General features: G+C 41.3%; 1 long non-coding RNA gene across 1 annotated transcript; it reads right to left on the bottom strand.

The window, feature by feature from the left end:
- Nucleotides 1-1,624: 1,624 nt before the first annotated feature.
- Nucleotides 1,625-6,385, bottom strand: LOC147623348 (uncharacterized). Its single transcript, XR_015269312.1, has 3 exons — nt 6,258-6,385; nt 5,831-6,104; nt 1,625-1,651 (listed from the first exon to the last, which is right to left on the bottom strand). It is a non-coding gene; the product is annotated as an uncharacterized LOC147623348 (long non-coding RNA).
- Nucleotides 6,386-8,690: the final 2,305 nt, after the last annotated feature.

The following is an 8,690-nucleotide window of genomic DNA, read 5'->3' as shown; positions in this document are numbered from 1 at the left end:
TCACCATGACGGAGGGCAAACAGTCGAAGAGAAAACAATGGCAGGGGGCAAACAGTCGAAGGAAAAACAAAACAATCAAGTATTATACAAGAAACACAAAACAATCAAGTAATACACTTTCATCACATTCTATGAGTGGGAATGGATGGAGACTGTCGTGTAGGAGGTGATTTAATTGACACCAATAAGAGGTGGATTATCGTGAATCCTTTGCCCTTTGGTCATGCGTTATGGTGAATTCACCATAACGCGAGTCTAAGGGCCAGTCAAAGCAAAACAATCCTCCTCGCGTTATAGTGAATCGATTTTCGCGAATCTCTTACGTTTGCCTTCTGCCATGGTGATTCGATCCACCATAAGACATGGAGCTTATTGAGATTCTAATGGCCCGTCGTGTGCTTTAAGGTGAATCGAATCACCACGGCAGAAGGCAAACAGTCGAAGAATAAACAATGGCACAGGGCAAACAATCGAAGAAAAAACAAAACAAACAAGCAATATACAAGAAACTTACAAAACAATCAAGTATTATACAAAAACTTACATTTCTTGCGTGTGAATGGATGGAGACTGTCGTGCAGGTGTTGGAAAGTCGGTTCAGTACTGTGGCGGTAGTCGGAAGTCAGCTGGAGGCAAGCAGGAGGACGGACAAGGCAAAATCGATAAGAGGACGAAAAGGTGGTGTGATTAACGGCTTTGATTAGTCTTTAGAGCGAACACACGTGCTGGCAGGCTGCCAGGGCGACTAGGTGGCGCTAACGTGTCGTATAGCATTAAAAAGGGCTTTGATTAAACTTTATAGCTTGTACACGTGCTAGGTACACGGCGGGATGCCACGTGGCATTCATGGAATGGCGGGTGAAAACGCGGCGCTGACGTGTCGCCTAGCATTAAAAACGGATTTTCTAGGATACTCATCTCATTTATTGCCTCTTTTGGAGTTCGTATTCTCATTTATCTCCCCACCAACGGCCTTTATCTCCATCGACTGACTATCTCCTCCAACCCTCCTTCATCAATCATCCTCCTGTATCCAACGTCAAAGACAAACCTCCAACCTCCTTCATCTCCATCTCCTGCGACGATTGTATACAATTCGTTTTCCTGGTATTTTTATCTCCTTTGTGCTTTTTTCTTCTTTTGTTATTTCGTTGTTTTGGTTTCAGTCGTGGAGAACTTCTTGCTTTGTCTTTTCATCGCGTTAAGGTGAATTGAAAACCTATGACTCCTCGCCTTATGGTGAATTGACTGCGAAGAAGAGTATTTTAATTCGTTTGACACCTCCTCTCTCAGTATGGGTACTGGAGAACTATCTTTATTTTTAATTCAACATAACGTTAGAGGCTTTGCCAAAGGATGATAAAGTCGTCATATTGCGGTGAATCAATTCACCACAACGCGAGCGAAGGTCCCATAGGAAGCACAATACTCCTCCTCGCATTATGGTGAATCGATTCACCATAACGCGAGAAGAGGTCCTTGACTAAGCTGCAATTTTATTTGCGTTAGGGAAAATAGATTCACTACAACGCGAGGAGGAATACCTGGATTCCTCTGGCATCTCCTCTCGCGTTATGTTGAATCCATTTACATTTTCTTCTTTTGTTATTTCGTTGTTTTGGTTTCAGTCGAGGAGAACTACTTGCTTTGTCTTTTCATCGCGTTAAAGTGAATTGAAAACCTATGACTCCTCGCCTTATGGTGAATTGACTGCGAAGAAGAGTATTTTAATTCGTTTGACACCTCCTCTCTCAGTATGGGTACTGGAAACTATCTTTATTTTTAATTCAACATAACGTTAGAGGTGTTGCCAAAGGATGATAAAGTCGGCGGTGAATCAATTCACCACAACGCGAGCGAAGGTCCCATAGGAAGCACAATACTCCTCCTCGCATTATGGTGAATCGATTCACCATAACGCGAGAAGAGGTCCTTGACTTAGCTGCAATTTTATTTGCGTTAGGGAAAATAGATTCACTACAACGCGAGGAGGAATACCTGGATTCCTCTGGCATCTCCTCTCACGTTATGTTGAATCCATTTACACCACACAGAGATTTGTTGTTTAAGATCGACTGTCTCTTGATTCATTGCCTGAACTAATATTTTCCATGTCTTTTCTACAGACTTGAATTCAGCCATGGCGCAAGTTCAAGTCGAATTTGATGTGGACGAAGAGATCAAAGAAACTCCTGCAACTCTATTATATGACTTCCTGTACAAATGTCGACATCATGATTTGCACCCTGCAATTTCGTTGATGTTCAATAGCGATTTTTCTCTGGAGGATACATTGTCTAGCCATCATGGATACTTCGAAGAGGCAAAGGAAGAGTTTGACGAGCTCACAAATGAAGAACCAATGATGATTGATGGGAAAAGTCACATTCATTTTAATCTCAAGGTTTCGCCGGAGAAGAAGCAGAGGTTAAACAGGGATTGGCACAAGGTGCCATGTGACAAAAAGAGAGCCTTGCTTTGCCCTTTTCACAAAAGAAAGTGCCGCTTGATGGAATACTCCTACGCCTTCTTATGCTTCTTGCACATGAACGTGCAATTAATAGATGAAGAATGTACAGAGCCGCTTGCAAAAATTGAAAGTGAAGACACGATTTCTCGTCAGGCAAGTCCCACCGTTGAGGATGCTGCTGAAGAGGAGGACACTCCTCATGTCATTGAGGAGTTCAATGTTGAAGAAGAGAGGAAGCTTAGTTCGGTGGTTGATATTGAGGCAGTTAGAGAACAAAACAGTGATGTAGGTCAGCTTGTGATTGAATCAGATGACTCCTCCCCCATTCCAACGCCATTACTCCCCTCCTACCAAGTAGGAGATTCAGAGTATATATTGCTGACAGACATACAACGTGTATTTAACTTAAGGGAGGATCATTGCATAGCTTTCATAGCCCAGAATCTGGAGGTCGATGACAATTTTGTAGATGATGATGGGATAGACAAGTACCTACTAGTGGATAGCCATGTGAAAGACACCGAGTTCCTTTCTGCTGCGGGCAACACTAAATATGATCTATGCTGATGCCCTTAGATATGAAGGAAAAAATGCCACAGAGGAAGAGCTACAAGAAGCAAGGGACAGATTGAATATCACCAACATGGGAGGGTGTAGGGATGTGCCAAATAAGTCAGCGGAAAACGTTCCTAGTTCGAGCACTAATTTATGGCAAGACGCCTTGCTTGAAGCAGATGAGAACCAAGAGGTTAGTTTTTTTTTGTTGTGGATTTGGCTTTATCAACTTTGTCCTGAAATGTTTGGTGATGTTGTTTCTGGCTAATGCTCCTTTATTTTTTCAGTTGGAAATATATGAAGACACATTCCTCAAACGTGCTTCAGGCAAGCGTATGGCGGGATTGGGCCACGATTCGACACTAGGAACATATATACACCGCCTAAAATTCCCTCAAATTATGATATTTCACGCTAGCTACTCCAAGGACAACGCCAGTTTTCCTCTGATGGCGATAAAGACTTTATCCAGGTATTTAGGTGGCTACCACGTAAGGCTGAATGCAAACAAGGCAATACTTCTGGAGCGGCAAGCAGCTGTTCGAATTTTTGGAGAGGGACCTGGAGTATATTCGTTAAGATGTAAATATTATTTAACATATGTTGCTTACGAGTTGGCATGTGGAATCACAGATCCCAATCTGTTGAGTGATTGCGGGAAGAAGCATCTTCTTAGAACAGCAAGGCCAAAGGTCCCTCTTGTGCCATTAATAGAGGATGAAGAAGATGATGCAGAAACGTCAACAAAAAAGGCTCGGCTGGGGAAAGTCTCTGTTCCAGATTAACAAATTTAGATTGTTCCAGTTGCTAAGAAGTTTCGTCATATTTCTCAATACTCTTCTTGTTTACCATTGCAAACTATGAAATGTATATATATTGGAAACATTTATATGGGACATAGATAAAAGCTCTTGTTCTTTTAAAATCTTTCACAGTTACATCATTGTTTTACAATATATATTTCAATGATCAATTTTCTTCCACACTCTGCCCTGTCTTTGTCGTTGTCTTAGCCATTCAGCATGATTCTGCTTTCCCTGTGAGGAGACATATATTGAACGTCTCCGTTCAGCCTGAACATTTCTTATTGCACATGACACAGCTGATTCAGCATGTTTGATCTTCACACGAGCCCTCACTTGAATCCGCCTATACCACCACTGACATAGTTGCTTCATGGGATTACTTTTCTTTATTCCTCCTCCATGTTGAGTGGCCCTTTGATAGGCACAACGTGCTTGCCAATGAGATCTTTCCATGCCTTGGGTAGACCAAATCCCAAGGCTTCCAAACTCTTCTGCAAAAAAGGTTCCATGTGCATGCAAAATGTGCTACAAATGCTCAACAACAACAAGACATTTAGTATCGTACAATATTTTTTGAACAACAAAAAATACTCAAAGCTGTAGGTTTTCAAGTAATAACCATGTATTGTGTCAAGTTTGTCGCACCCCATGCCTTTTCATAGCTAGTGTAGAACTCTGTCCTCACAACTGCCTCAAATTTCTCAACATCCCCATCTTCAAACCTTGCTTTTTGCAACAAAGGTGCTAGGCGATCAAGTGCCAACCACGCTTTGGCCTTTGCCACCCTTGCTTGTCCTGAAGAGCCTCGGTCAGGTACAGCTGCATGAAGCTTCCTCCACACCTCAAAATCTGTACCCAGATGACCTCTCTGGGTATGATTAGATAAGAACTTTCTGGCTTTTGCACCTCCAAAACATGGTTTGCTAGGAACATTTCCGGTCTTCCCTGATCTTCTCAAGTCCTTCTCAATCTTCACTTGACCACAATGTAAACCTGCATCTGAAAGCACTTGCTCTATTTTTTTAATAGTTCTTTCACTCTCTACTGCTGGTTTCATATTCCATGAAAATTCGATGTACATGTAGACTAGTTTCTCAATTATTCTAACCAGCGCATGCAAAACACAAATATAAACTCTGATCAAAGGGATAGGAAGAATTGGATCCCAAGTAGGATCCACTCCTAGAGCATCACGATTTGGGGGTTCACGCCTATTACTGATTGCATTTGGGCATTTCCATTCTCTCTCTTTTCCTCCTTTGGAGACACCTCGTTCGGTCATACAATACAGGCAAGGATACTTGGCCGTTGCTCCTTGGGAAATACCAAACATGCATTTCAAGGTTTTAAGATCTGCAGCCAGGTGCCATTCAACCTCATATTCACCATATCCTTCTACATAAAGCTTTTCGCCATTCGACTGCTTCTGCTGGATAGTGGAAGGAAGCTCAGTCTGGTTGAAGTACCACTTCAGAATTTCATGGGTCTCTGTTGGAACCTGTTAACAACAACTGTTAGATTGTCTACAACATCATAACAAGAGGATAGCAACATAATATTCTTTATTTAAAAATGGATAGCACGTCACCTCAAATGCAGCCAGCCACCAAATCTCATTTTCGGATTGTACACTAAAGTGCTTCTCATCAGCATTACTGATACTTGCATCCAAAGCTCTATTCATTAAAGTAATGCTAACCCTTTCCAGCTTCTGTCCTTTGATCACCTCACTCTCATCAAGTTTCAAAACAAATTTCAGCCTTCCATTGCACTCATGTACACTGATGTCATAAAATTTCACCATAGCCATTTGTAATTTCCGAACATCCATGATGAAATTGTTGAACTCTGTAAGCTCTATAATTTTCTGTTCCCCGCTCTTTTTAGTCACTGTCAATGTGCTAGACACGTGACAAGGCTCTCCAACAAGTTCGACCATTCCCAAGTTGAGAATATTTCGAGCTTTGTTTACGTGAAATGGTTTTGGAATGGGAATTACTGTCTTTTTTCCAAGCTTGCAATTGAAACCCTCTTTTACTTTATTAAACAACATCCTGTAAGACTTTGTGCTTATACCAGCCATGTCACATATACCTTGTGCATCTGCAGGCGTGAATGCTTCACTCACCTCTTGCAAGGATTGCTTTGCTATGTCTGATCGAAGTCTTGCAAACTTAGGATGCTGTATTGCTGACTCCACGATGTCTTTTGTCAGAACTTTGCCAAATATATCAGAACCTTGCTCTTTTGGACCCACAACATCTGTGACCATCCTGAAGCAACAACGATAGCTATTTCAGTCCACCATTCATCTAACTATACCACCCCCACACCCAATCCCCCATCTCCAAGAAAGGAACTAAAGATGAAAATGAAAGTGAGTGCTCAAAGAAATTTAAGTTCAAAGAAATTATAGATCCCAATACCTGCAAGCTTTTACACGACGCTTCCATTGGCCACCTCCAACATTGAGTTCTTCCAATGGTTTGATCTTTCTCTTGCGTAATCGAGCACCTAATGGCGTGTCTTTCAAATATTGCAATTTTCTGTTGAACTTTTCAAGTTGTTTTCGAAGGTGTGCATCTCACTCTCCAATGTGAAATTGTTGATTTCTCGAACTGCCAAAATTTCATTCTTCTCCTTTATAGTGTCCTGCATCTTACAAATAGTCTGCTGCAAATGATCAAACTCTTTTTGTAACCCAGCACAAACTTTTGCCTTGTCCTCGTTTGAAGCTTGCAAAGCTGTTGTGAGGATCGATGCCAAGTAAAAATTCGCACCTTCAAGCATTTTTATCCTGGCATCTCTATCACTCAAATGTCTTTCAAAGATACTTTGACATTGGCCAAACAGTCTTTTGCAATACCCAAGCAATCCATTTTCACCCTCACACACAAACTTGAAGAAACTTGTCAACCCAAAGAATGATGGAGATTGAGAGGAGGTTGGATCTGGTGGGTAAATACTACCATCCAACCAAAGGTCCATATTTTTCTTTCCTTCATTTCGAAGCTCAGTAATGCGGGCTTCGCATGCTGGCCTAGACCAATTTCTCTTACAGCACGGAGCATAATCGGGTTCTACTTGGAAGTGGATGTCCACCTTTTTCCTCTTTTGCTGCACAGGTTCCATTGCATTGTTCTGTGCTTTAACAACACCAAAAAGCATAATGAACTCACACTTTAACCAAAAAAAACCAAAGATATTACACTTATCTCCCGTGAAGAAGATTGCTTCATTAAAACCAAAAGACAACATCACTAAATAATACCTCCTTGTCCATCAAACAAACTTGTTGGTATCCTGGATGAACCAAAATGTACAGAGTACTTGTAAGCACAACCCTCACTTGAAAAAGGTAAGAAATGGGATTGTTATTCATGCACAAGCAGGTATGGCGCATGAAGAACAAATACTTTTCCATCCCTTTTCAAAACTTGCCGCCTTGAGAAGAAGAGAAAATCAAAAACCTCCCGCTCAAAAAAACTCGGATTTGGAGTGGTAGTGGTTGTGCAATCGGGAAGACAATGAGGGAGACAATGCAAGATGATGGGTTGCAGGGACTAAGTTCGGTTAGCAGAGTTGGCTTCGTTACATTCAAAAGTGTAATGAAGAAAGAGAGTGGTGTCTTTTTTCAATAAAATAAGGCACCATAGTGGGAATAAAAAACTATACTCAAGATGCATTGTTTTGAATTAAAAAACACCCTACATGTCAGTTAATGGAATAAAGAACTCAAAAACGACGCACGTGCCCTCCAATATTATATGTGGATTTATTGGCTTGCTTTGTCCACATCACCATCCCAAGGGATCTCTTACAAGGCCCCTTTTTGAGTCCAAATTTTCCCTAATGGTGGGAACAGGGATCTTACATTGTAAGTTGGAATGCTTACTTCAATAATGCGTCACTTGCATTGCTCCATCCATAAACTGTTTGTATATTGAGCAGTTCAAGTGAAGCACGTAAAACAGAGAATGTGCACCCTTCAAACAGAGAATGTGCACCCTTCAAACACCGGTGTCGATGAAGCCTTGTAAAGATGCTCTTGTTCCATATCATCGTCGTCCATACCTTTGGGATCATCCTTAAAAAGATTCCGCACCATATCATCAAGCACCTCTCCTCTTCCACAACTTCGTGGGGTGCAGGGCTATTGTCATCCCTTTCCCACTCATCTCTGACAGTAGATCCCGAAGCTCCAGCATCATCTCGTCGACGCTTTGCATGCTCTCGTCGCGCGTAGGGTACCATGTTAGGGTGTGGTACTGCATCCTGCTTCAATTAGAGTTTATATATTACAACTCTATTAATTTAATTTGGATACCATGAGTCATTTGAATACCATCAATTTACATCTACTCACCTCTAAACCTGTTTGATTCCATTCTCCATACATGGAGATGTGATTCAAGGTAATTCGACATGCTCGTACAATGCATACTTGACATCGATTACACATACATTTGATCCGTTGTCCCAACCACACATCGCGATTATGATGACGCATTGTCTCATCTTCTCCAGAACTGCTTGAAGAGGTTGATGACATCCTATGTACAAACCAGAAAACACAAAATCATAATATGTTTTTAATGAAAGTATAAAAATCGCGTGTATTGACGCGGCTATTTCCTAAAAATTGTGTGTATTAACGCGGCTATTTCCTAAAAATCGCGTGTATTAACGCGGGTAATTCCTGCAAAACGCGTGTATAAACGCAGCTAAATTACCATACACGCGAACATACATGCGTTTATAAACACGACGGTCTGTTTAAACTAAAAATAGCCCGCCTTCCCCAAATATAGATTTTGAACTAACATATCAACACTGCTTTCGTTTTCGCCTCTTCCAAC

This window comes from Cibotium barometz, chromosome 27 (genome assembly GCF_041138505.1).
Source record: "Cibotium barometz isolate CiBa-2024 chromosome 27, ASM4113850v1, whole genome shotgun sequence".
Taxonomy (NCBI): domain Eukaryota; kingdom Viridiplantae; phylum Streptophyta; class Polypodiopsida; order Cyatheales; family Cibotiaceae; genus Cibotium; species Cibotium barometz.
The sequence above is the reverse complement of the archived record's forward strand: the minus strand, read 5'-3'. Positions and strand labels throughout refer to the sequence as shown.